Source organism: Papio anubis, chromosome 11 (assembly GCF_008728515.1).
Source record: "Papio anubis isolate 15944 chromosome 11, Panubis1.0, whole genome shotgun sequence".
In the NCBI taxonomy this organism is placed as follows: Eukaryota; Metazoa; Chordata; class Mammalia; order Primates; family Cercopithecidae; genus Papio; species Papio anubis.
Window position 1 is genome coordinate 114,386,567 of NC_044986.1, and position 25,167 is coordinate 114,411,733.

Consider the following 25,167-nt stretch of genomic DNA (forward strand, 5'->3'; position numbering starts at 1 on the left):
GGCCAGTCTCCGCACCGAGAGGCCACCTGTGTTCCTTCTCGTGTGGATTCTTCCATTCTAAAGCTAGCAGAGGCACATCCAGGCCTTCTTGTGCTTTGAATTTCTCTGATTTCCTCTTTTGCCTCTGCCTTATCTGGGTGGGCCAGTATAACACAACAACATAACATTAACATAACATACCGGGCCCGCCCGGATAATCCAGGATAATCTCCCTATTTGAAGTTCAACTGATGACATCTGCAAAGTCCCTTTTGCCCCATTAAAGTAACATGTTCAGGGGCACCATAGCATATGGACAGTCCCAGAAATTAGGGCGTGGAATTTCCTGGGCGGGGGCCATAATTCTGGCTACAACAAGGGTATTCCTTAAAGAATCTTCCCCTGGATCACTGGACAAGGCATATTTTACATACATACAATTTTCCTTTCATGTTGTCATTAGACTTTGTTTGCTCCACCCCCCCAGCGAAATCTAGTAACTCGTGTCGTGAATGACAAAGCTGAGCTCCCCACATCTGTGTCAAGCTGCCTTCGTAGCCCAAGTCTTTAAGCAGTCACGTGGTGCTGGGTGGGGCGGAGGTTCTGCCGCCACTCTCCCACTCCGGAAACGGGTCCTTGTTTTTCTGAGCCATTGGGGTGGTCCCACCTTATCCACAGCCACACTGATTGGTTCAGAAATGAACATGTGACCAAAGATGGTCCAATCAGAGGCATGCTGAGAACTGCTGACCCAGATGGGAGAAGGCTATTATTCTTCTGGCTTAATCAAGAAGACGCCAGCGGCCATCTTGTAACCAAAGACGGGAGAGAGCATTTGAAGGAACCCAATACCAGGAAAACAGGGACAAGAGATGGAAAGAAAGGTGAGTTCCTATCCCACTATCCATGATGTGATTATTACGCATTGCATCCCTGTATCAAAAGCAACTCATGTCGGCCTGGCGCAGCGGCTCACCGCTGTAGTCCCAGCACTCTGGGAGGCCGACACAGGCGGATCGCCTGAGGTCAGGAGTTCAAGACCAGCCTGGCCAATATGGCCAAACCCCGTCTCTACAAAAATACAAAAATTAGCCGGGCATGATAGTGGGTGCCTGTAATCTCAGCTACTCGGGAGGCTGAGGTGGGAGAATGGCTTCAATCCGGGAGGTGGAGGTTGCAGTGAGCAGAGATCTGCCACTGCACTCCAGCCGGGTGACACAGCGAGACTGTCTCAAACAAACAAACAAAACCTCATGTGCCCCAGAAATATATATACCTACAATGTACCTACAAAAATTAATTTTTTTTTTTTTTTTTAATGGAGCCTCACTCTGTTGCCCAGGCTGGAGTGCAGTGGCACGATCTCGGCTCACTGCAACCTCCGCCCCTCCAGGTTTAAGCAATTCTCCGCCTCAGCCTCCGGAGTAGCTGGGATTACAGGCACGTGCCACCACGCCTGGTTAATTTTTTTGTATTTTTAGTAAAGACGGGGTTTCACCATCTTGGCCAGGCTGGTCTTGAACTCCTGACCTCAGGTGATCCACCTGCCTCGGCCTCCCAAAGTGCTGGGATTACAGGTGTGAGGCACTGCGCCCGGCCAAAAAAAAATTAATTTTTTTTAAAAAAGTAAATGGAGCAAAGATTTATGGTTGATGAAAAAAATAGTTTTTCATCGGTAAATAATACTTTTTTAAATGTGAAGATTAAAGACATTTTCACATTAGAAAAGAAAAGTGAGTTCCAAGTGGCATTGTTGAACAGCTGGATCAACCCTTGCCTAAAGCCCACTCCGTCTGCAGGCTTTTCATTTATGTCAGCCAATACATTCCTCTTATTATTGAAGCCACTTTGACTTCGATTTGCTCTTACTTGCCACCAAAATTACCCCAACAGACAGAACTTGTTTAACAAGGTGATGATTTTACAGAGCGGAGTCATGGATGGGGCCACAAAGACAGGTGTGGTCTGCCCTATATCCACCTCCCGCTCTGCAAAGCCTTGTAAAAAAGCAGGCATGTGGTACTAAGGGGACTTCAGTCCAGGGTTTCTCTGGATCATGGTCAACAGCAAAGCGAAGAGTGGCCCTGGCAGAGCAGGAGGAACAGCTAGTGTGAGGAGGAGTCGTAAGATAGGGACCTTGGGAACAGTTGTGGGAAAACCTGTCGCCCTTTCTGAAACACTGAAGAGAGGTGACATGTAAGAGGGGAGGAAAGACTGATGTTGGTGAATATATGCAAAGTGCTGAACAGTGACTGGTGCATGGTAGCCCTTGGTACAGAGTGCCACTTCGCACCCAGGCCCTTCAAGGTGGGAAGGAATGCCAGGATGGGAGATGAATCACTAGAGGATAAATGTGTGTTTCTTCTCTTCTTTAGCAAAGGCTGTGCTTGAAAATAACCTTCATTCATTGTTATGGCCTGAACTGGCTCCCACCTAAATTCATAGATTGAGGTCCTAACCCCCTAGCACCTCAGAATGTGACTTTATTTGGAGGTAGGGTCTTTCCAGAGGTAATCAAGTTATACTGAGATCGTTAGGCTGGACCCTTGTTCAATATGACTGGTGTCCTTATAAGAAGAGGAAATGTTTGCTGGGTACAGTGGCTCACATGGGTAGTCCCAGCACTTTGGGAGGCTGAGGCAGGAGAATCACTTGCTAATTTCTCTCCTCCCTGTATCTTAGGACTATCCCCAGAGCCTAATGCTTGAGAGTCCTTTTATGCCTAGAACACCATCCACACACAGGTCACTCCCCAAAAAACGCCTCCAGCCAGCCTCTACCCAGGGCTCAGTTGCCACTCCAGCTGGTCCATGCGGATGGTCAACTTGACATCGGGAGCTGACCACGGCCAAGACCAGACTCCTCATCTCCCCACCAATGACACCTCCTGTGCTCCCAGCCTTCCTTTTCTCAGTGAATGTACCCTTCATCCTTCTGGTTGTTCAGCTCCAAAACCTTGGCCTTGAACTTGACTCCTCTCCCCCACACCCTGCCTCCAATGCATCAGCAAATTCTGTGTGTGCTGCCTACCAGCCTGGGCAACATGGCAAGACTCCGTCTCTACAAATAATTAAAAAATCAGCAGGGGCATGGTGGCATGCATCTATAGTCCCAGCTACTCAGGAGGCTGAGGTGGGAGGATCACTTGTACCCAGGAGAGAGTGAACCTGCAGTGAGCCATGACCATGTCACTGCACTTCTGTCTGGGTGACAGAGCGAGACCTCGTCTCTTAAAAAAGAGAGAGAGAGAGAGAGAGAGAGATAATTCGAGCAGACAGAGACAGCAGGGGCACACACCCACAGAGCCCACAGAGGAAAGGCCACACGAGGACACAGGGAGAGGGTGACAACCCGCAAGACAAAGAAGAAACCAAGTCTGCCAGCACCTTGATGGTGGACTTTTCGCTTCCAGAACTGTGAAAAGATAAATGTCTGTTACTTAAGCCCCCTAGTCTGTGGCATTTTGTGACAGCAGCCTGAACAGACTGGGACACCTGGGTTCAGTGGCGCCCCTTCCTGAAAGATCTGTCCACCAGCACCTGTGAATGGTCCCGGATTGGGAACAAGTGTCTTTGCAGAGGTAATCACTTTTAGGATCTCGAGATGAGAACATTCTGGGTGAACTGAGTGAGCCCTAAACTAAATGACAACTGTCCATATAAGACACAGAAGAGAAGAGGAGACACAGAGAAGGCCAGGTGAAGAGGGAGGCTGAAACTGGAATGAGGAAGATCGCCAGTGGCCGCCAGAAGCCAGGATAGAGGCACGGGATGGAGCCTCCTCAGAGCCCCCAGAAGGGGCCGGCCCTGCCCACATCTTAATTCCACGCCTCTGGCCTTGAGAACTGCAAGAAAATTAATTTCTGTTGTTTTGGCTGGGCACAGTGGCTCACGCCTGTAATCCCAGCACTTTGCGAGGCCGAGGCAGGTGGATCACCTGAGATCAGGAGCTCGAGACCAGCCTGGCCAACATCTCTACTAAAAATACAAAAATTACCCAGGCCTGGTGGCAGGTGCTTGTGATCCCAGCTACTCGGGCGCCTGAGGCAGGAGAATCGCTTGAACCAGGGAGGCAGAAGTTGTAGTGAGCCGAGATCGCGCCACTGCACTCCAGCCTGGGTGACAGAGCAAGACCCTGTCTCTAAAAAATACAAAATAAAAATAAAGTGAGATGTGACCATATGCGCATGCCGGAAGGAGCGTCTCCTGCTGGCCGCACAGGGCTGGACTTGCTGGGATATGTCTGTGTCTGGCAGCTGCCTCTGAAAGTGGAGATTCTGCACATTTCTGTTTCTGCGACCACCTCTCAGACAAAGCCTTATTCCAATGCAGGAATTCTGTTGTTTAAAATAAAACAGGTATAATTTAAGCCAGAGATGGAGCAGTGGAATACAGTGGTGTCCCCTCCCCCAGCCCCCACGGCACATGCCCTCCCTGAAAGCCCTGAGCCCCGAGCCCCGAGCCCCACACATACCACATGCGCAGAGCCAGGTGGCTCCCAGGGCAGCAGGTGGAGGAGCCATGGCTTGTTACAGGAGCACCTGCGGTGGTGAGTCAGGTGAGGAATTCCTTCCATCTCTGGCAGACAGGAGTGGGGTTGCCAAATAGCGGCTCTCTTTCCTCCTAGCCTTCCCTCTGGCTCCCAGAGCGTGACAGCCCCAGGTCTGTTCAGCAGATTCTTCCTTGGCTGTCTCTGCTCCCATTTCCAATTTGGGAATCCGCGATAAGCCTCCAGAAGCGGAGGCCTGGTGCCCAGAAAGGCTGGCGCCGACCCAGCCACACACAGGAGTAGGCCGAGAGCCTTCCTTGGAAAGTGGAGAGTCCAAATCAGGACAGGGAGGCTGTGTTTTGCCGCAGTACGCCACAATGTAGAGGGGGCTGAGTTTTGAAATAACGATTTTCAAAGATTGTGCATAGTTGTCGGTTGACTCCCAAAGAAATACCCTACCATGCTTCTCCCCATCCCGTCCCCACCCTGAGGGGAGCTCTCCGGTAGGGGTGGCAAGGGAACCCCTGTCCCCGAGTCAGCCACTTTAGATGTCAGGGTGCTTGAAAAGCGTTGTGCCCGTGCAGGGGCCACTCACACCTCCCCGTGCTCTTCCATGGACTCAAGGGACTCTAACTCTGTTTTGTTTGTTTGCTTGTTTTTGATTTTTGAGATGGAGTCTTGCTCTGTCGCCCAGGCTGGAGTGCAGTGGCGCAATCTCAGTTCACTGCAACCTCTGCCTCCCGGGTTCAAATGCTTCTTCTGCCTCAGCCTTCCAAGTAGTTTGGATTACAGGCACCCACCACCCTGCCCGGCTAATTTTTGTATTTTTAGTAGAGATAGGGTTTTACCGCGTTGGCCAGGTTGGTCTCGAAGTCCTGACCTCAAGTGATCTGCCCACCTCGTCCTCCCAAAGTGCTGGAATTACAGGCATGAGCCACCGTGCCCAGCCACTCTTTGTTTATTTATGTTCAGACACAGGGTCTTGCTCTGTCTCCCAGGCTGGAGTGCAGTGGAGTGGAGTGAAATGCAGTGGCGCAGTCATGACTCACTGCAGCCTCAAACTCTCAGACTACCTTCCGACCTCAGCTTTCTGAGTAGCTGGGACTACAGGTGTGCACCACCACACCCAGCTAACTTTCTAAATTTTTCGTAGAGATAAGGGTCTTGCTCTTTTGCTCAGGCTGGTTTTGAATTCCTGACCCCAAGCAATCATCCCACCTCGGTCTCCCAAAGCACTAAGATTACAGATGTGAGCCACTGCACCTGGCCCCCAAAGGTACTCTTTATATTCCTACCCCTAGACGCTGAAGTCGGGAGTTACTGTCTTGGGAAAGGATTCTGACAGGAGATAGACTCCTGAGTGCCTGGAGAAGGGAATGGCAGAGGAATCAGGGAATGTGGATTCCTTACAAGGTCACACTGAGGGGACGGCCAGTGAAGTCATTCCTGTGGGTAGAGTGTGCGCAGAGAGATTAGTGGTCAGGGCAGAGGCTTCTGAAAGAAATGGAGGGACTTCTTGTTCTCCAGTGTAAATTCCATCGAAAGCTGGGCCTGTATCTTCTGGCTCTGGCTGGGGGCGAAGTCCAAGGCTATCTCCAGGTTGGGGAGGAAAGGCTCGTGAAGGAGTTATGTGGATGGCTGAGCCGCTCGCTCCTCCAGAACCACGAGGCAACCCCACAGCCTGCTGCTGCCCACACCCTACCAGGCAACGCTGGCTGCTGTATCCGTGGGCCTGTATTTTCTCAAGAGTAAATAACACCAGAGCACAGCTCTCTCTCTCCCCAAAGCCTAATAAATTCAGCAAAACATGGTCACGTCCAGCAAAGAAGATCACTGTCAACGGCCGAATGTGGAAACAAGTATAAGCCCACATTTAAAATGTTGAAAATCGGTCGATTGCGGTGGCTCACACCTGTAATCCCAGCACTTTGGGAAGCCAAGGTGGGAGGATCACCTGAGCCCAGGAGTTTGAGACCAGCCTGGGCAACATGGTGAAACCCCATCTACAAAAATTACAAAATATTAGCCGGGCATGGTGGTATACGCCTGTAGTTCCAGCTACTCATGGGGCTGAGGCAAGAGCATTGCTTGAGTCCAGGAGGTCGAGGCTGCAGTGGGCTATGTTTGTGCCACTGCCCTCCAGCCTGGGTGACAAAACGAGATCCTCTCTCAAAAAAAAAAAAAAAAAAAAAAAAAAAATTGCTGAAAAGTGTTGTCGAAGAAAGAAACACGATTCTGGCATAACCCAAAGTAGCTCTGGACTCCACTTTCATTAGCCCCCTCCAATAAAGCAGGACTATATATAGGAAGGTTAAACCTCCACTCCAATAAAGAAAGGTTAATCCATAAAATCCCGAGATTTCTTACGAACTCTCTGGAACAAACGAAGCAGCCTCATGAGATAGGAAATGTCATAGGATAAAAGCTCTGACATACCCCCAGGCTCTCAGGATCCTGGCCCCTTTTCAGAGTTCCACAAAATGTAAAGCAATGACTGGAAGACTTGAGGCCTCCATATGGCAGTAAGAATGCCCTAATTAAGTAAAGTGAAATCTGGAACAAGACATTTCACAAAGTCTCAGCCGGAAAGGCAGGACGCAGCTTCTCCAGCAAAGGCAACGCCAGCCTCCAGTCGAATCTCTCTGAGATTTCTTCCTGCCAAGTTACTAGGTAGAGGAAAGTGGCTCTAACTTCAAAATCCCTGGCCCCCAACTGTCGTTCAGAAGGGTAGGCACAACAGCAACAAGATAAGGAGTGAAGTATGTCAAGGAGAATCCAACCTCCCTCTAAGACAGAAACAGAAGGTTGGGACCCCACTGCAGACCTGCAGGCATAATAATGAGGAAAAGGGCCGGTGCGGTGACATGACTCATGCCTGTAATCCCAGCACTTTGAGCGGCCGAGGCCGGTGGATCACTTGAGCCCAGGGGTTTGAGATCAGCCTGGCCAACATGACGAAACTCTGTCTCTACTAAGAATACAAAAATTAGCCAGATGTGGCGGTGGGCATCTGTAATCTCGGATTCTCAGAAAGCTGATGCAGGAGAATCTCTTGCGCCCAGGAGGCGGAGGGTGCAGTGAGCTGAGATTGTGCCACTGTACTTCAGCCTGGGCAACAAAGTGAGATTCTGTTGAAAGGAAGGAAGGAGGGAGGGAAGGAGGGAAAAAAGGAAGGAAGAAAGAAACACCCATGCCAGTGACAGATGCAGAACCCTGCCTGAAGGAAAACCTGATGCTGAAGTCACTTGCAGTGCAGTGCCCTATGGCATGTCATGCTGCCACAGATACTGCTGACCCCCAGATCTCCTTGGACAGGCAGCATCGCTGCTGACAACTCAGCTGCCCACCTGCCTGGGAGGCGTCCCTGCCACAGGGACATTCTGCAGCCAAGGATGGCTGAGGGCAGACGGCTGGCCACTGGCCCTAAGGTGGGACCGAGCCTCCAGCATGGCTCAGGCCCTAAGTGCTAACTTGTGGGGTCTGCAACTTGGGAACCACTTTGTGAGCAAGCTAGAGGAGGAAATGGAAAAGATTGTCCCTACAGCTCATCTATTTCACATTCTTTCCCCACCCAAGATAAAATATTTCAGAGGCCCTGGTGTGGCTGTCCAGGGAGGCGTTTCTGCCCAGGAATTGGGTCTCACTGAGGCTTTTCCTGGGCCTGCCCTCCAAGCAGCTGCAGGCAGTGGGCAGGTGGAACTGGTTCTCCAGGCAGGGCTGGTGATGAGACATCTTCCTGTGTATTTACATGGCACAAGCCCAGAACACCTGCAGACGGGGCCACGTTGGATGCCTTCTGATGCCATTTTCTATCCCCAAATACTCCCCTTGACCCTGTGTCTGGATTGTTTTTGGAGGGAAGACTTCTCTTCTGTGAGTCAGAACCCTCCCCCTTCCAACCTGGAGCACCACTGAGGCCACATCGGAAGAGCTGGCAGCGGTCGGGGTCACTCTTGTCCACTAGATAAGTAGTCGATCAAAGGGGTTTAAGGAGACGGATCCATGGTCTTGAACAGCAGTTTCTCCTGAGCAACTGGTCTACCCCCTGCACTGGCCTGGTCTCACATTAGGCCTCACTGTGACTTCATTCTGTATCTTTCTTCCCCATCAAAAAGTGAGGTTTTGCCCAGTGCCTCCCTTTCTTCTGACATCTGAAATTCGAGTTAGAGCGCATTCCATGTCCTGAAGTAGCAAGACGCAGCTGCTACTCAGAGAGGCATGGCCACATTCCTCCTCAGTGTCTGGTTTCTAGGAGGACACAGGACTGGGAGGACCTGTGGGAAGAAGGAAAGAGTGAGACAGCGACCAGGCAGGGAAGGCTGAGGAAGCTAAGAGTCGCTTCATCTGCTTTACAGTTTGGCCCTGGGCTTTCATCCTGCTTTGGGCCAGATGTGGGAAAGAGGGTGACTAGAAACAGGGGTCCACAAGGACCCTCTGCTCCTCTTCCTCTGCCTATGCCAAGTCTAAACCTCACTTTAAATATTAGATCAAGGCCGGGCGCGGTGGCTCAAGCCTGTAATCCCAGCACTTTGGGAGGCCGAGACGGGCGGATCACGAGGTCAGGAGATCGAGACCATCCTGGCTAACAAGGTGAAACCCTGTCTCTACTAAAAAATACAAAAAACTAGCCGGGCGAAGTGGCGGGCGCCTGTGGTCCCAGCTACTCGGGAGGCTGAGGCAGGAGAATGGCGTGAACCCGGGAGGCGGAGCTTGCAGTGAGCTGAGATCCGGCCACTGCACTCCAGCCTGGGCGACAGAGCCAGACTCAGTCTCAAAAAAAAAAAATAAAATAAATAAATAAATAAATAAATAAATATTAGATCAAAATAGACGTCACTTCTCTGTGGAGTCTAGTCAGATGCATAGAAGCAGGGTGTCAAATGGTGGTCACCAGGGGTGGGGCAGTGGTTAAATGATACAAAACTTCAGTTATGCCACAGAAACAAGTTCTAGGGATTTACTATACAGTATAGTTCCTAGAGCTAACCCTCCTGTATTGCATGTGTAAATGTGCAGAGGGTAGATCTTAAGTTGCGTCCTTTTTTTTTTTTTGAGATGGAGTCTCGCTCTGTCACCAGACTGGAGTGCAGTGGCGCAATCTCGGCTCACTGCGACCTCTGCCTCCCAGGTTTAAGCGATTCCCCTGCCTCAGCCTCCTGAGTAGGTGGGACTACAGGCACCCACCGCCATGTCCAGCTAATTTTTGTATTTTTAGTAGAGTTGGGGTTTCACCATGTTGGCCAGGGTGGTCTTGATCTCTTGACCTTGTGATCCATCCGCCTCAGCCTCCCAAAGTGCTGGGATTACAGGCCTGAGCCACCGCACCTGGCCCTGTGTTCTTTCCTTTTTGGAGACAGGGTCTTGCTTGGTTGCCCAGGCTGGAGGACAGTGGTGCAGTCATAGCTCACTGCAGTCTCGAACTCGGGCTCAAGCGATCCTCCCATCTCAGCCTCCCGAGTAGCTGGGACTACATGTGTGCATCACCATGCCCAGCTAATTTTTATATATTTTTTCGTAGAAATAGGATGTTGTCCAGGCAGGTCTCGAACCCCTGAGCTCAAGTGATCCTCGCACCTCAGGCTCCCAAAGCACTGAGATTACAGGCATGTAATCACTGCGCCCAGCGTTGCGCTGTGCTTTTAACACAAACAGAGATGTGTGCACATAAAATAATAAATAAACAGGGCAGGAGGAGTCTTTGGGAGGTGATGGATGTGTTCATAGATTTGAGGTGGTATTGGTTTCACCATTGTATACTTTATCCCAAACTTGTTGAAATGTAGACATGAAATATATACAGCTTTTTTTTTTTTTTTTTTTTTTTTTTTTTTTTTTTTTAACATGCCAACCAGACTTCAATAAAGTGGTTTTAAAAAGTAAGATCAACCCAGTGGTAAACGTGGTGAACCCAACCCCCGCCTCTCTAGCTTGCTGAGCTGTGAAAGAGGAAGAAGCCAGGAGCACAGCCGCTGTTGGCTCCGTGCCTAATGACTGAAGCCTTCTATGAGTTGGGTTCGTTATCATGTTTGGCTCCTGGACTGGATTGTTTTCTTTCCTTTCTAAGACATTTGAAGTCCTTTGATGAGCTGGTGTTTATAGTTCATGTTCTTTCATGCCAAACGAGCACTTATTATTATCTAGAATTACAAAAGCATTTGGTGTTTTCCAAGCTTAGGTGGCCAGCTTCAGAATCCAAGAAGGGATGACTTTATACCGTACAGGGGGGTTGGAAAAAGTCAGAAGTAAATCAGATTTCTGACAGTTTAGTAATATTTAAAATTTATTAGAGAGGAGACCAAAAGGAAACTTCTGATGAATTTTCTTTCTTTTTTTCCTGGGCAAAATGAAATCATTCACATTCTGCCATGAGTATAATTGCCTCTATTCTAGGCAATTTCTGTATTGTAAATTGAGCTTTTGTGTTGGTGATTTTAGAATAAGGCATGCCTGTAACATAAATGCGTACTTGCTTTGGATCCTCTGCCTAGTTTTCCTGTCTTTTCCTTCGATTCTTTTTCCTTGGCCACTTTTATTTTAATTGGACGGTGACTCATAAAGCAAGTGCATTCGAAGCTAGACCAAGATATTCAGGGACTGTCCCAAGAAACCCGGGGCTGGCAGCCTCCCCAGCTGTAGGGGAAGCCATCGGTTTCCTTAACCAGTCCAACTGGCAAAAGGTAATGATAGTCTGCAGTGCTTTTTAACGCACTGGCGCGGTGAGAACGGGTTGTACGTCCCTTTGTTGCCAGCCCCGAACAAATGAAACAATCTCTGTTCACAGCCTCATCCTACAGAGCATTCAGAAACCACTTCCCCTAGAGATCTTTAAAAATAGACCTGAAAACAGGCCTCTACCGCCTTGAGGGCTTTGGGGTGGGTCCTGCCTGGAAGCTGAGGAGGCCCTGACTGAGCCGGGGGCTTCTGTATCCTGGACAGCAGTCTCGGAACTCTGCCTTCAAGATTCCATCAGATCCTGAGGGCAGCTGGAGCTGCTGAATCCTGAATGACTTGGCAGGGAAGAAGCAATGACTCGATGACTCCATCGTAAGATTAGGCAGGACTTAAAGGTGTGAGGCTGTTGGCTCATTGAGATGAAAGGTAGCCGCCTTCTCTCTCCCCCGCGAGGTTTCACGTGGGCCTCCCTTGCCCAGAAGAACTAGGTGCACCAGCTGTAGATCTGGCTTTCATGCTGCTTGCGCAAATGGCCAGGCAGGGCCACTCCCGGGTCTTGGGGCCCAGCCCTCCCCGCATGCTTGTCCCAATGGTCACTAAGGATGTGAATCTCCAACTATAAGGCAGGCCTGGAATATCAAAGGCAGATTCTTTTTTTTTTTTTTTTTTCTTATTGGGTTTTTCTTTAAAGTAATATGTATAGGATGTGCAGGTTTGTTACGTAGGCACACAAACATGTGTCATGGTGGTTTGCTGCACCTAACGACCCATCACCTAGGTATGAAGCCCGGCATGCCTTAGCTCTTTTCCCTGATGCTCTCCCCTTCCCTGCCCTCACCCAACGGGCCCATGTGTGATGTTCCCCTCCCTGTGTCCATGTGTTCTCATTGTTCAGCTCCCACTTGTAAGAGAACATGCGGTGTTTGGCTTCCTGTTCCTGGGTTGGTTGGCTGAGGATAATGGCTTCCAGCTCCATCCATGTCCCTGCAAAGGACATGATCTCCTTCCTTTTTATGGCTGTGTAGTATGCCATGGTGTATATGTGCGATAGTTTCTTCATCTAGTCTATCACTGACGGGCATTTGGGTTGATTCCATGTCTTTGGTATTGTGAATAGTGCTGCAGTGAACCTACGTGTGCATGTCTCTGTGGTGATTCCTCGAAGACTGAGAATCGGAAATACCATTTGACCCAGCAATCCCATTACTGGGTATATACCCCAAGGCAGATTCTTTTCCTTATGTGATTCTGGGAGGCGCCAAGCAGAGGGGCTCTGATTGGAGGGTTCTAGAAGTGAGGGGGCTTCTGGATTTCCACGCAGGAGATGAACATGAAGGAAGGCTTACCAGGGACCCCATTCTGGAGACGGGACATTTTGGGTCCTGGGATCCAACCTTCCCCACCTTCCTAGCCCACCACTCCTCAGTGTTTATCTTCTACCATTCAGGTTCTTGTTTCCACGTTTCCAGGGCCCCGCTGAGAAAGGCAGGGGCCACTCCAACAGCAAATTCACAATTGAAGGGGAACCGAAGCTCACATTCCTGTTCAGAGGTGGATGTCTTTTCTGCTTCTCTGTGCATTGTCATCCATGGATGCATTTACTCAACAAACAGCTATTAAACACCTACTGTGTGTACAGCCCAGACTCTGGGAGGGCGGCTGGGAGTCCACACCCCTGCCACTGGATGTGTGCGTGTGTGTGTCCATCTGTCTGTCTGTACGAGAGAGAGAGAGAGAGAGAGAGGAGAGAGGAGGGGTGTGCAGTAAATGCACCATTTGAATCTGGTTTTAGAGGCAGTGGGTGCTGCCTACAAATAGTGTGGGTTCAAGTAAGTCCCCCTGGGCACATCCCTTCCTTGGCTGACCATTGAAGTTGAAGGTCACCATAGATACCGCTGCCTCTGGAAAGGAAGAAGCCCCTGAAGGACGCAGCATATTTAGAAGTCTCATGTGGAACACAGTGGGGCGGCGAGAGTTCTTTAAGGATTTATTGTACAAATTTACCACCTAGGTCCGTGTACGTGTTTCTGTATGTACACCGTGCTCTAAAGGAGTCTTTCTCAGTAGCAATAAATAGCAACACCTCCCTGTTTAGTCCCAGGGCCTCCAGGATCCCCTGGAAGGGAGGCCGGAGCGGGGCTAAGGGAACAGAGCTCTGTCCTGGGAACAGAGCTTGTTCCATCTGGCTGTGACGTACGTTTTAATAACTGTTTCCTGCTGTCCTCAATCCGGTAGGTTAGGCTTCCCCTGTGGGCTGCCTGTCCTACATGGAAGCGCCTTGTACCTCGTTCTAGGCAGTATTTCAGGCTTAAATATCACCCTTCTCAAAGAATGTAAATGCTAGCGTGAGAGGACGCAGAGTTAGACAGATTGTGGATTTAAGTAGTGATTATACCACTTCTCAGAAATGCCTGCACAATGATTAGTACCACATATATATTGTATGGGGGTGGCTTAAATCTCTTGGGAAGAGAGACTTCAAATGCGGCGACACTGGTTTTCAAACAAGATTAATGTAATGTCTGAGGGCCCATTCTAGCACTGGGAAGTCAAAGCTATCATGACATGGATTGGACCATTTAACCCTGAAGTCATGGGCAGACACTTTTTCTGTTTCTAGAATGATTGAAAAGGAGAAGGAGGAGGAGGTAGAGGAGGAGAGGAGGAGGGGGAGGGGGAGGAGGAAGAAGAAAGAGAGAAGAAAAATCACACAAGGCCCTGCGACTGTTTTGCCGGGAGGAAAGGACTTCCCTTGGCCTCTTTACACCCTCTAGTTGAGCCCAGAAGAGACAGAGCTCTCCGGAACTGGGGTTTCTCGTGGCTGGGCCAGCCCTGCTAGGGTCCTCTGTGCTGGCTCACATTTTGTTTAAAGTTCCACCCTAGCTGGGATTTGATTTGCAACGTGTGTCGCCCCTAATGTGGTAATAAACACCCCAAAGTCATTAACAACTGTTCCCACGATAATTTGTTTTCTCCGTTCTTTTTTTTTTTTTTTTCTTTTCCTGTGACAGTGTCTTGCTCTGTCACCCAGGCTGGTGTGCAATGATGTGTTCACAGCTCACTGCAACCTCTGCATGCCAGGCTCAAGCCATCCTCCCACCCTGGGCCTCACGAGTAGCTGGGACCACAGGCGCACATCACCACATCTGGCTATATTTTTTGGTATTTTTGCTAGAGACAGGGTCTTGCTATATTGCCCAGGCTGGTCTCGAACTCCTGAGCTCAAGCAATCCACCCGCCTTGGCCTCCCGAAGTGCTGGGATTATAGGCAAGAACCACTGTGCCTGGCCTTTCCCTGTATTCTTTATTCTGCCTGGTGTCTGCCTTAGGAATTTCACCGACTAATGGAACGAACATGCACAATCATACAAGGAAGCTGGGGGTGCCAGGAGGGCTGCACTAAGGCCTCGAGGCCCCCCACATCCAGGGTCTGCCCAGACCCTGCATGGCCTCCAACTGGGTGGGTAAATCCAATCTGGGGTTGGTATTAGGAAACCACTTATTTGCAAGTATTATATGCCACATTCTCCAATATCAGTTTTGTAAAGAATAGAGCTGATGCATTTGGTCTCCATCTGTCTAGATTCTTTGTCTCATCTCTCAGTGGGCTTAGAACTTAGAATGGCAGGGTGCTCTTTTGGGGGCCACACTGAACTCCAGTAGTGACAGTTAGGTCAGCCCTGAAGTCTGACAGTTGAAAGAAAAGGAATGTCAGGCCAATGCAATGTATCCAAAATGGCGGCCTCCGAAGTTGGGAAATGGTGGGTGAACTTTCCTGGCACAGGGAACCGAAAACACAGAGGCTTAAAAGTGGGAAGGCACAAGAGTGTTTGAAGACTATGAAACCCCGAAGCTGCTGGAATGCCGGGTGAGGAAAGAGGGGTTGAGGAGAAGCTGGAGAAATAGCCAGACCAATTCACACAGGGGTTACAAGGCCACAGAAAAGTTTGCATTGTATTCTAAGTGCTATGGGAAGTCGCTGAAGGAGCTTAAGCAGGGCAGTGATGTGGGTTTATTCACTCCTTCAGAAGTCATTCTTTTAACTCTGTAGAGAATGGTCTGGCTGTGGGCCTTGAGAATAGACGAAGAGAGAACACTCAGGAGACTTTTGTACTAGTCCAGGGCAAGTCTAGATGATGCTAATACAGACTATGATAGCCGGAATGAACCACTAGAGGGAAATCCTCAGACGGGAGAGATCACTGGGAGAGCGAAGCCCCAGAATCTGCTGATGAATTGGATGTCAGGGGAGAGGGAAGAACTGGGGAGGAATCCTAAGTTCTGGCTTGATGAGTGGATGGGTGTTGATGCCATTGATAGGGATGTGAAGACAGGGAGGAGCCTGGGGAAGACCTTTATATTTCAGGCGTTCTAAGACTTCTTAGAGGCAAGGTCAGGTAAGCAGTTGGATACAGGAGCTGACACTCAGGGGATCTTGAGGAACCTTGGCATTGAGAGGCATGTGTGGGAGGACACCCATGCAGAGGGGACAAGTGACCACATCCATGTTATCCTGCCTGGACAGTCATTTGGCTAGAGGACACTAATGACGCAGCTACTGTGTATTATTCAGCAGGGCTTGGGGCTGGGTGATATAGACAGCTTCCTTTGGAAAATTCTGTCTAGCAAGCCTAGCATTATAAAGGATTATTGCATAATTTCATTTTGGGGAAATTTTTATAACTTCTAGGATATTTTTCCTTCTCTGTACCATAAGTAGTTGTCAGTCATTTTCTCATTGAGGGCAAAAGTCGTGGAAGGCTTTTTATTCATTATAATTAATGTCCTTTGAGAAAAGACCCTTTAATTAATATTCCTATTGGGCACAGAGCTTTTTAAAGACCCATTCCCTGCCTAACACACACACAGCTGTGTTTTATAGTCTAATTGTCACCTAGCCAAGGGACCCCACTGGGATCTGCAATTTGTCCCACCTCTGCCCTGCCACATTTCCCTGCAGCGCTCCTAACTGCTGAATCCCGTTCAGCCCCATGAAAGGGGTGGCCGATATTTAAAGTTCATTTCAGGAAGGTTTCATAATAAGAACTGGGGAAAATAACATAATCTCGTTTTAAAACATTTCCTTCCTCTGTTCTGCTGATAGAATCAAACAATCCAGAGTTCCATCTGTCCTGTCACAGGTCCAGATTTTAGGATGTGGTTTTGAAGTTATTTGTTTTCTTTGTTTCTGGGCCCCTCTGGTGGGATTCCCTCCCCTTCTGGATGGGCGCAGGCTGTACCACTTGACCCTTGGATTTGCAATTCCAGGAGGAAAATAATGAGCCAGCACTGTCGGAAAATGTCACTCTGTCCCAATGATCAGTCTCTAAGACTGGAGAGGGAAGTCAAGCTTGAAACGGCAGAGTGGATTTTCTCTTCAAGGAGCACTTTTAAAGGTAATAGAAAGGGGCACTGTGGTTCATGCCTGTAATCCCAGCACTTTGGGAGGCCGAGGCAGGTGGATTGCTTGAGGTCAGGAGTTTGAGACCAGCCTGACCAATATGGTGAAACCCCATCTCTACTAAAAATATAAAAATTAGCCAGGCATAGTGACACGCGTCTGTGATCCTAGCAACTCAGGAGGCTGAGGCAGGAGAATCGCTTGAACCTGGGAGGCAGAGGTTGCAGTGAGCCAAGATCACACTACTTCACTCCACTCCAGCCTGGGTGACAGAGCAAGACTCCATCTCAAAATAAATAAACAAATAAATAGATAGATAAATAAATGTAATAAGGAAACACACAAACATACAATGAAGCAACAACCATAATAAAAATCCAAATGTGCCAAATCTGTAAGTAACGTGCCAACATGCACTGCGGTTAGTTGGTCTTACCATACAAAAGCCTTACCCCGGCTTTTGTATGACGTGATCTCAGTGCTGGATGAAGGTGGGAAGGGATTGCCCCCTGCAGCTCTGTCAATTGCTCCTTTCCTGGTTTCCAACAAGCCCATCTCTTTCCCTTCTGCTTTCAGTGCAAGGGTAGGCACACTTTTTCTGAAAGGAGCCAGATAGAAAATATTTTATTTTATTTTATTTTGAGACAGGGTCTTACTGTGTCACCCCGGCTGGAGTGCAGGGGCACAATCACAGCTCACTGCAGCCTCAACCTTGGGGTGTGAGCCATCCTCTCACCTCAGTCCTCTGTGTAGCTGGGATTACAGGAATGCACCACCATGCCCAGCTAATTAAAAAAATTTTTTTGTCCAGCCTGGCCAACATGGCAAAACCCCATCTCTACTAAAAATACAAGAATTAGCTGGTCGTGGTGGCATGCACCTGTAGTCCCTGCTACTTGGGAGGCTGAGGCAGGAGAATCGCTTGAACCCAGGAGGGAGGCTGCAGTGAGCTGAGATTGCACCACTGCACTCCAGCCTGGGTGACAGAGCAAGACTCTGTCTCAAAAAAAAAAAAAAAAAAGGCTGGATGTGGTGGTTCATGCCTGTAATCCCAGCACTTTGGGAGGCCCAGGTGGGTGGATTACGAGGTCAAGAGATTGAGACTATCCTGGCCAACATGGTGAAACGCTGCCTCCTATTTTTTGTATGCTCCTAATTTTGTACTAAAAGTATAAAAATTAGCTGGGCATGGTGATGGGTGCCTGTAGTCCCAGCTACTTAAGAGGCTGAGGCAGGAGAATCACTTGAACCCTGGAGGCAGAGGTTGCAGTAAGTTGAGATCGCGCCATTGCACTCTGGCCTGGTGACAGAACAAGACTTAATCTCAAAAAAAAAATTTTTTTTTTGTAGAGACGAAGTCTTGCTGTGTTGCCCAGGCTGGTCTCGAACTCCTGGGCTCAAACGATCCTCCCTCCTCAGTCTCCCAAAGTGCTTAGATTACAGGTGTGAGCTATGGCGCCTGGCCAGGAAATATTTTAGACTCTGGACCACACAGTCTCTTTCACGCTGACTCAACTCCGTCCTGCAGCCTGAAAGCAGCCACAGACAATATGTGAACAGCTGAGGGTGACTGCGCTCCAGTGAAACTATTTCTGGGTGTTGAAATTTGAATTTCAAATAATTTTCACATGTCATGAAGTAGCGTTCTTCTTTTGGTTTTTTTTTTAACCATTTCAAAATGTAAAAACATTCTTAGCCCACGTGTTGCACAAAACCGGGCAGCAGGCAGGATAGATCTGGCTCACGGGCTGCGGTTTCCCGACTCTTCCTTTTTCTTTTTTTTGAGACAGAGTCTCGCTCTGTCACCCAGGCTGGAATGCAATGGCGCAATCTCAGCTCCCTGCAATCCTGCCTCCCGGGTTCAAGCAATTCTCCTGTCTCAGCCTCCTGAGTAGCTGGAATTATAGGTGTGCGCCACCACACCTGGTTAATTTTTGTATTTTTAGTAGAAACAGGGTTTCACCATGTTGGCCAGGCTGGTGTCAAACTCCTGGCCTCAAGTGATCATCCTGTCTTGGCCTCCCAAAGTGTTGTGATTACAGGCGTGAGCCACCGTGCCTGCCCTGACACTTCTTAGTTTGTGGCTTTTGTGCAGATTTCCCCCTGGCAATTGGGGTCTTGTGGCTTCATGTTTGCCACCCTGATCAAAATCCCCTCTCTACCAGAGTCTCACTCTTTCGCCCAGGCTGGAGTGCAGCGGCACAATCTCGACTCACCGCAGCCTCTGCCTCCCGGGTTCAAACAGGGATACAAGTGTCAGTTTCTACCAGAGTGTGATAGAAAGTGGGGAGGACCCTTCTCATTCCTATTTGTTTATTCTTCACTGATTTTCCCCCACTGCTTCTGCCTCTGTGCGCATCTCCTCTGCTGGATGTTGACTTCCTAAGGTTCCACTTTCTTTCATACGCTCCGTCATCCCTGTGAGCTCTAAATGCCCTTACAAGTGTCTCGTCAGACCTCATGGTTGGCCGGACTTTATGGCTCAGGCCTGTTATCCCAGCACTTGGGAGGCCAACGCAGGAGGATTGCTTGAGGCAGGAGTTTGAGACCAGCCTGGGCAACATAGTGAGACCTCATCGCTACAAAAATTTTAAAAAATAGCCAGGTGTGGTGGTGCACCCCTCTGGCCCCAGCTGCTTGAGAGGCTGAGGCAGGCAGATCCCTTGAGCCCAGGGGTTTGAGGCTGCAGTGAGCCATGATTGTGCCACTGCACTCCAGCCTGGGCAACAGAGTGAGATTCTGTCTGTAAAAAACAAACAAAAGAACTCACAGTTTTGTTCCCCCCGTGTCTCAAACCCATGGTGGCCAAATGCAACCCAAACTGTCCGTGGGACACAGGTTTGCAGCAAAATGAGAAAAATGGGGATGACGGAGGAAGTTTTCCATAAGGCTAAATTTATTCTCTTTAAAGGAGTACCTTTTATTCTAAGACGATGCCTTGTATACCTTTTGGGAATTACAGTGCCTGGTTCTTCATGAAAGTGGATGGTGGTAATTCACAAACAAAAAAGTCACTCGTGCAAACTGCCTTTTTTCTTTTGAGAATTTTATTAAATTTTGAAATCCAAAAGACTGAGAACATCATTCTGATTATGACTTCCAAGCCTGCATTTCCAACCTCAAATTCTCTCCTGGGTTCCAGACCCATAGATCTTAACTACCCAGTGGACATCTTACCTGGATACGCGGTAAGCACCTCCAATGCAGCATAGCTAACTGGAAATGTTTTATCTTCCTGGTCCTCCTTCCTCTCATCTCTCCTTCCCACCCCTCCTTGAAGTAAGCCCAGGTTTCTGCCTTCTACCTGGATCCCCCAGCAAGGTTCAGAATATTCCTCTGCCCATAATCACTCAGGCTAGAACCGTGGAGTTCTATTTCACTCTTGCTGCTTTCTCTCCACGTCTGATCGGTTGTGGAGTTGTGTTGATTTGACCTCAGATGAGTCTATTGTGTGTGTTCTCTCCCCTGTATCTCCACCACCTCTTCTTCTTTCAGTGTTTAATGGTTTCTTCCCAAGTGCTCTCTGCTCTATCAGCATTCTCTCCGGTGCCCAATCCACTATCAATAGTCATTGTTCTTGCACTGCTATAAAGAAATACCTGAGACTGGGTAATTTATAAGAAGAGAAGTTTGATTGGCTCACGGTTCTGCAGGCTGTACAGGAAGCATGGCAGCATCTGCTTCTGGTGAGGCCTCAGGAAGCTTCCAATCACGGTGGAAGGAAAATGGGGAGCCAGCACTTCACATGGCTGGAACAGGAGGAAGAGAGCGAGGCAGGAGGTGCCACACACTTTTAAACAGCCAGATCTCATGAAAACTCATTGACTATCACCAAGACAATCCCCAAGAGGGTAGCACTAGAACATTCATGAGAAATCTGCCCCCACAATCCAATTACCTCCCACCAGGCCCCACCTCCAGCATTGGGGATTACATTTCAACATGAGATTTGAGGGGGGGACACAGATCCAAACCATATCAGTCATCTTCCTAAAAGAGACCTGATATGTCAATCACCTGCTCAAAGAAACCATCAAGTTCAATAGAATGGAGCTATGGGTTCCTCATCCTAGTACTCAAGGCCCTCTGTGATTCTCCCCCAGCCACTTTGCTATGCTCATTTTAGATTCCTCCTCCCCTGACGTTCCCTATTCCTATCATTCAAGATGCTTTCATTGTTGAATATCCTTAGCTGCCATCTTTCTTCCTTAGCTAATGTATGTCTCTTATTTAGAATTCCCTTACTCTCTCCAAGTAACTGAATCCTTTTCCATCTTCAAGACCTAACCTAAGTGTCAGTGTTCCTTGAATTTGTCCAGACCTGTTTCTTCCCCGAACAACAAACAAAGCAATCTTTTCCCAATACTAAGTGGAGTATTTCTTGCCTTGTCTTGAAGCCCTATACTGGCTACCCATTGCTCTTATAATAAAGATAAACACTCTTAGCATTGCCTGCAAGGCCATGGTACATCTGCCCACATTACACCTTCCAACCTCATTCCTCACCACCCCTGTGATGGTTAATTTTTTGTGTCAACTTGACTGGGCCTGGATATTGGATCAAACATGATTTCTGGTGTGCCTGCAAGGGTGTTTTTGCATGAGATTAATTTTTTTTTTTTTTGAGACAGAATCTTGCTCTGTCTCCCAGGCTGGAGTGCAGTGGTGGGATCTCGGCTCATTGCAACCTCTGCCTCCTGGGTTCAAGTGATTCTCCTGCCTCAGCCTCCCAAGTAGCTAGGATTACAGGCACCAGCCACCATGCCTGGTTAACCTTTGTATTTTTAGTAGAGATGGGGTTTCACCGTGTTAGCCAGGCTGGTCTTTAACTCCTGGCCTCAGGTGATCCACCCACCTCAGCCTCCCAAAGTGCTGGGATTACAGGTGTGAGTTACCGTGCCTGGCCTGAAATTACGTTTTTAATGCCTGTGTCCCTTTTCAGACTCTAAACTTCTTGAGGGCAGGGTCCTTGACTATCTTGTTCCTCCCTGTAGCCTCAGCACATAGCACAGGGCCATGAATGTGATTCAAGGATTTTTGCTCCTTAGTTCAGCTTAATCTAAGTTCTTGTCTCACAGCCTGCGGACACATTGAAGGGTGAGGAGGGGCAGAATTGATTAAGCAAAAGGAAAGCTCTCAGTCAAAGGAGGGGTCCTGCCTGCAGGCTTCTGCCTCACAAATTAAATACCCGGCTGCCACCCAGGACTCGTAAAGGCCAGGCTCCTCCCCTGCTTAAGGGGAATTCCTGGTGGGTCCACCCCATTCTTCCAGTGGGCAGGTGGGCCCTTAGTCTGAGCCACTCCCCATTGGTGTATTTCCCTTACTGCGCAGGTGTGAAGGGATGGAATTTTTCACCGTGGTCGTGTTTAGATAAGCCCCCTGTGCACAATGACCTGTGCAGGTCGGGGGTTCTCTGGAGACCCTTCCCTATTGGCCTGGCCATTTGCCTGTCTCCTGCCTCTATCAGATGGCGGAATGAATGAGTGACTAGATCCTGTGCTTGTGGCTGGAATGACACGGAAGTGATTACTTTCTGCAGAAGATAACAAAATCGTCAGGGTCAGAGACGAAGTCTGCTGCCTGCCTGCTGTAATCTGTGTTAAGAAATGTCAATCCTGAAGAAAAAGATGTTTTTCATCTTTTCCTTCCAGTTAAAAAAAAAAAAATCACTATTACTGTATCACAGCTAAGATAAAATCCAATCTAATTAAGGCGACAAGGTGTTTCCGGTTGGGTAATCTTGCTTGTCGTGGTTCTTAAAGTGTGTGCCCAGCTGGATGGTAATAAATGACTAAGAATCAGGGCAGATGAAATCCTAATTTTCGTTTCTTCGTGTCTATTTGTCTCCCACTTTCCATAATGACTTCCGTATGGTGATAAACATGATTTATAGCTGTGTTTTTTAGTTAAATGTGCGAATTGTGGCTCTCTGACACGCCTCCTTGTTTTTACTTTGCAGTTTTCATAGGAAGCAGGTTGTTCTCCGGCACTGAGCGCCCCCTGAACGCTGGGCAAAATGAAGCTGAATTCACAGCCGCTGAGTTTCCCACAGGCCAACCACACCATTGCTCTGAAAGACCTTGAAGTTCCCTCCTTCCACCTCCTCCACTTCTTACCTTCCTTCTTCCTCCCACACACTGACTGGGCCAGTCTCCATCAGAGGTTTGGAATGGGATATTTCTCTCATTCACCTACGGCGTAAGAAGTTCTGTTTGCAGTATTACAAAGGACACCAGAGGAACTTAACTGCAGCAGTGGGTCCCCATATAAGAGGCTTTGTTCCTCCCTGTAGCCTCAGCACACAGCACAGGGCCACATAGGAGGCCATCGATTTGTTGACAAATGTATCTTGTGGGTCTTGTTGAGATCTGTGCTATGGTAGATGCTAGAGAGCTACAGAGGCACAGCATCGTCTGTCTGTTTCTAATGAATGAATATTTAGTGGATACTTGTCATGTGCAATGCAGAAGACAGCCAAGGGAGCTGGAAAACTTATCCATTGAAGTGGGGCATATTGGGAAGAAAGGGAGGAAGGAAGGAAGGAAGGGAGGAAGGAAGGGAGGAAGGAAGGAAGGGAGGAAGGGAGGGAGGGAGGGAGGGAAGGAAGGAGGGAGGCAGAGAAGCCAAGTAGGAAACTTGCTGTTTTCTGGTGTGAGTATGCAGTGTCCACATTGATAAATTGTAAAGAAAACACAAAACCCTCACAGGACCGTTTTCTGCTTGGGGTCCCTGTGCCTGGCTGCCCAGATGTCTGGGGTAGCACTGTTCCGCCAATATCTTCAGTGCCTAATCCCTTACCTTCTTCCAGTCTTTCCTCACATATTACCTCCTCCATGAAGCTTCTCTGATTATGCTATTTAAAATTGCAATTCACCTGGGCATGGTGGCTCACGCCTGTGATCCCAGCACTTTGGGAGGCCGAGGCGGGCATATCGCTTGAGGCCAGAAGATCAAGACCAGTCTGACCAACATGGTGAAACACTGTCCCTTCTAAAAGTACAAAAATCAGCCAGGCGTGGTGGTGTGCACCTGTAGTCCCAGCTACTCAGGAGACTGAGGCAGGAGAATCTCTTGATCCCGGGAGGCGGAGGCTGCAGTGAGCCAAGATTGTGCCACTGCACTCCACCCTGGGTGACAGAGCGAGACTCCATGTAAAAAAAAAAAAGAAAAAAATTGCAATCCCCACCCCAAAACGTGTCCTGCTTTGCATTTGCAAATCCTCTTTGACCTTCCCAACTGTTTCTTCTTTTATAGACTTACCATTTTCCCACATACTACAGGTACACCTAGTTTTTTTTTTCGTTTTTTTTTTTTTTTTGAGACAGAGTCTCGCTCTGTCACCCAGGCTGGAGTGTAGTGGCACAATCTCGACTCACTGCAACCTCTGCCTCCTGGGTTCAAGCAATTCTCCTGCCTCAGCCTCCCTCGTACCTGGGACTATAGGCACGTGCCACCATGCCCGGCTAATTTTTTGTATTTTAGTAGAGACGGGGTTTCACTGTGTTGCCCAGACTGGTCTCGAACTCCTGAGCTTAGGCAATCCGCCCACCTCAGCCTCCCAAAGTGCTGGGATTACAGGCGGGAGCCACTGTACCTGGCCAGGCCCACCTCGTTTTACTGTGCGTCCCTTTATTGTGCTTTTCAGATATTGTACTTTTTACAAATGGAAGGTTTGTGACAATCCTGCATGGAGCAAGCCTATTGGTGCCGTTTTTCCAAGACCCATGTGCTCACTTCGTGTCCCTGTGTCCCATTTTGGTAATTGTCACGATATTTTAAGCTTTTCCATCATCGTTATATCTGTAATGGTGATGTGTGATCTCTGCTGTGACTATCGTAATTGTTTCGGGGCACCAAGAATCGTGCTCATAAAATGGGGAACTTAATCGATAAATGGTGTGTGTGTTCTGACTGTCCCACTGATGGCCGCTCCCTGTCTGTCTCCCTCTCCTTACACCTGCCTATTCCTGAGATACAAAAAAATTGAATCAGGCCAGTTAGTACCCTACGATGGCCTCTTAAGTGTTCAAGTGAAAGGAAGAGCGTTGCACATCTGTCACTTTAAATAGCAAGCTGGACATGATGAAGCGTAGTGAGGAAGGCATGTCCAAAGCCAAGACAGGCTGAAAGCTAGGCCTCTTAAACCAGTTAGCTGAGTTATGAATGAAAAAAAGTTCATGGGGCTGGGTGCGATGGCTCACGCCTGTAACCCCAGCACTTTGGGAGGCCGAGGTGGTCTTGAGGCCAGGAGTTTGAGACCAGCCTGGCCAACATAGTGAAACCCCCATCTCTACTAAAAATACAAAAATTAGCTGGGCATGGTGGGACATGCCTATAGTCCCAGCTACTCAGGAGGCTGAGGCAGGAAGATTGCTTGAATCTGGAAGGCAGAGGCTGCAGTGAACCAAGATCGCGCCATTGCACTCCAGCCTGGGTGACAGAGTAAGACTCCGTCTCAAAAAAAAAAAAAAAAGTTCTTGAAGGAAATTAAAAGTGCTACTCCAGTGAACCCATGAGTGATCAGAAAGCAACACAACCTTACTGCTGATTATGGAGAAATCAGTGATCAGTTAGTAGCCGTCAACATCGAGGCACAGCCCTCCACCAGCTGAAAGACTTGCTGAAGG

The 25,167-nt window shown here is 48.7% G+C and overlaps 1 long non-coding RNA gene across 3 annotated transcripts; it reads left to right on the forward strand.

The window, feature by feature from the left end:
• Nucleotides 1-24,728, forward strand: LOC103887307. 3 transcript variants are annotated; one of them, XR_001906170.3, is made up of 5 exons: nucleotides 1-863; nucleotides 16,408-16,535; nucleotides 19,503-19,728; nucleotides 22,509-22,702; nucleotides 24,186-24,728. It is a non-coding gene; the product is annotated as an uncharacterized LOC103887307 (long non-coding RNA). The 3 variants fall into 3 exon arrangements; XR_651362.4 differs by lacking the exon at nucleotides 24,186-24,728 and having other exon boundaries at nucleotides 16-863; nucleotides 22,509-22,984; XR_651361.4 differs by lacking the exons at nucleotides 1-863; nucleotides 24,186-24,728 and adding an exon at nucleotides 10,784-11,565 and having other exon boundaries at nucleotides 22,509-22,984.
• Nucleotides 24,729-25,167: the final 439 nt, after the last annotated feature.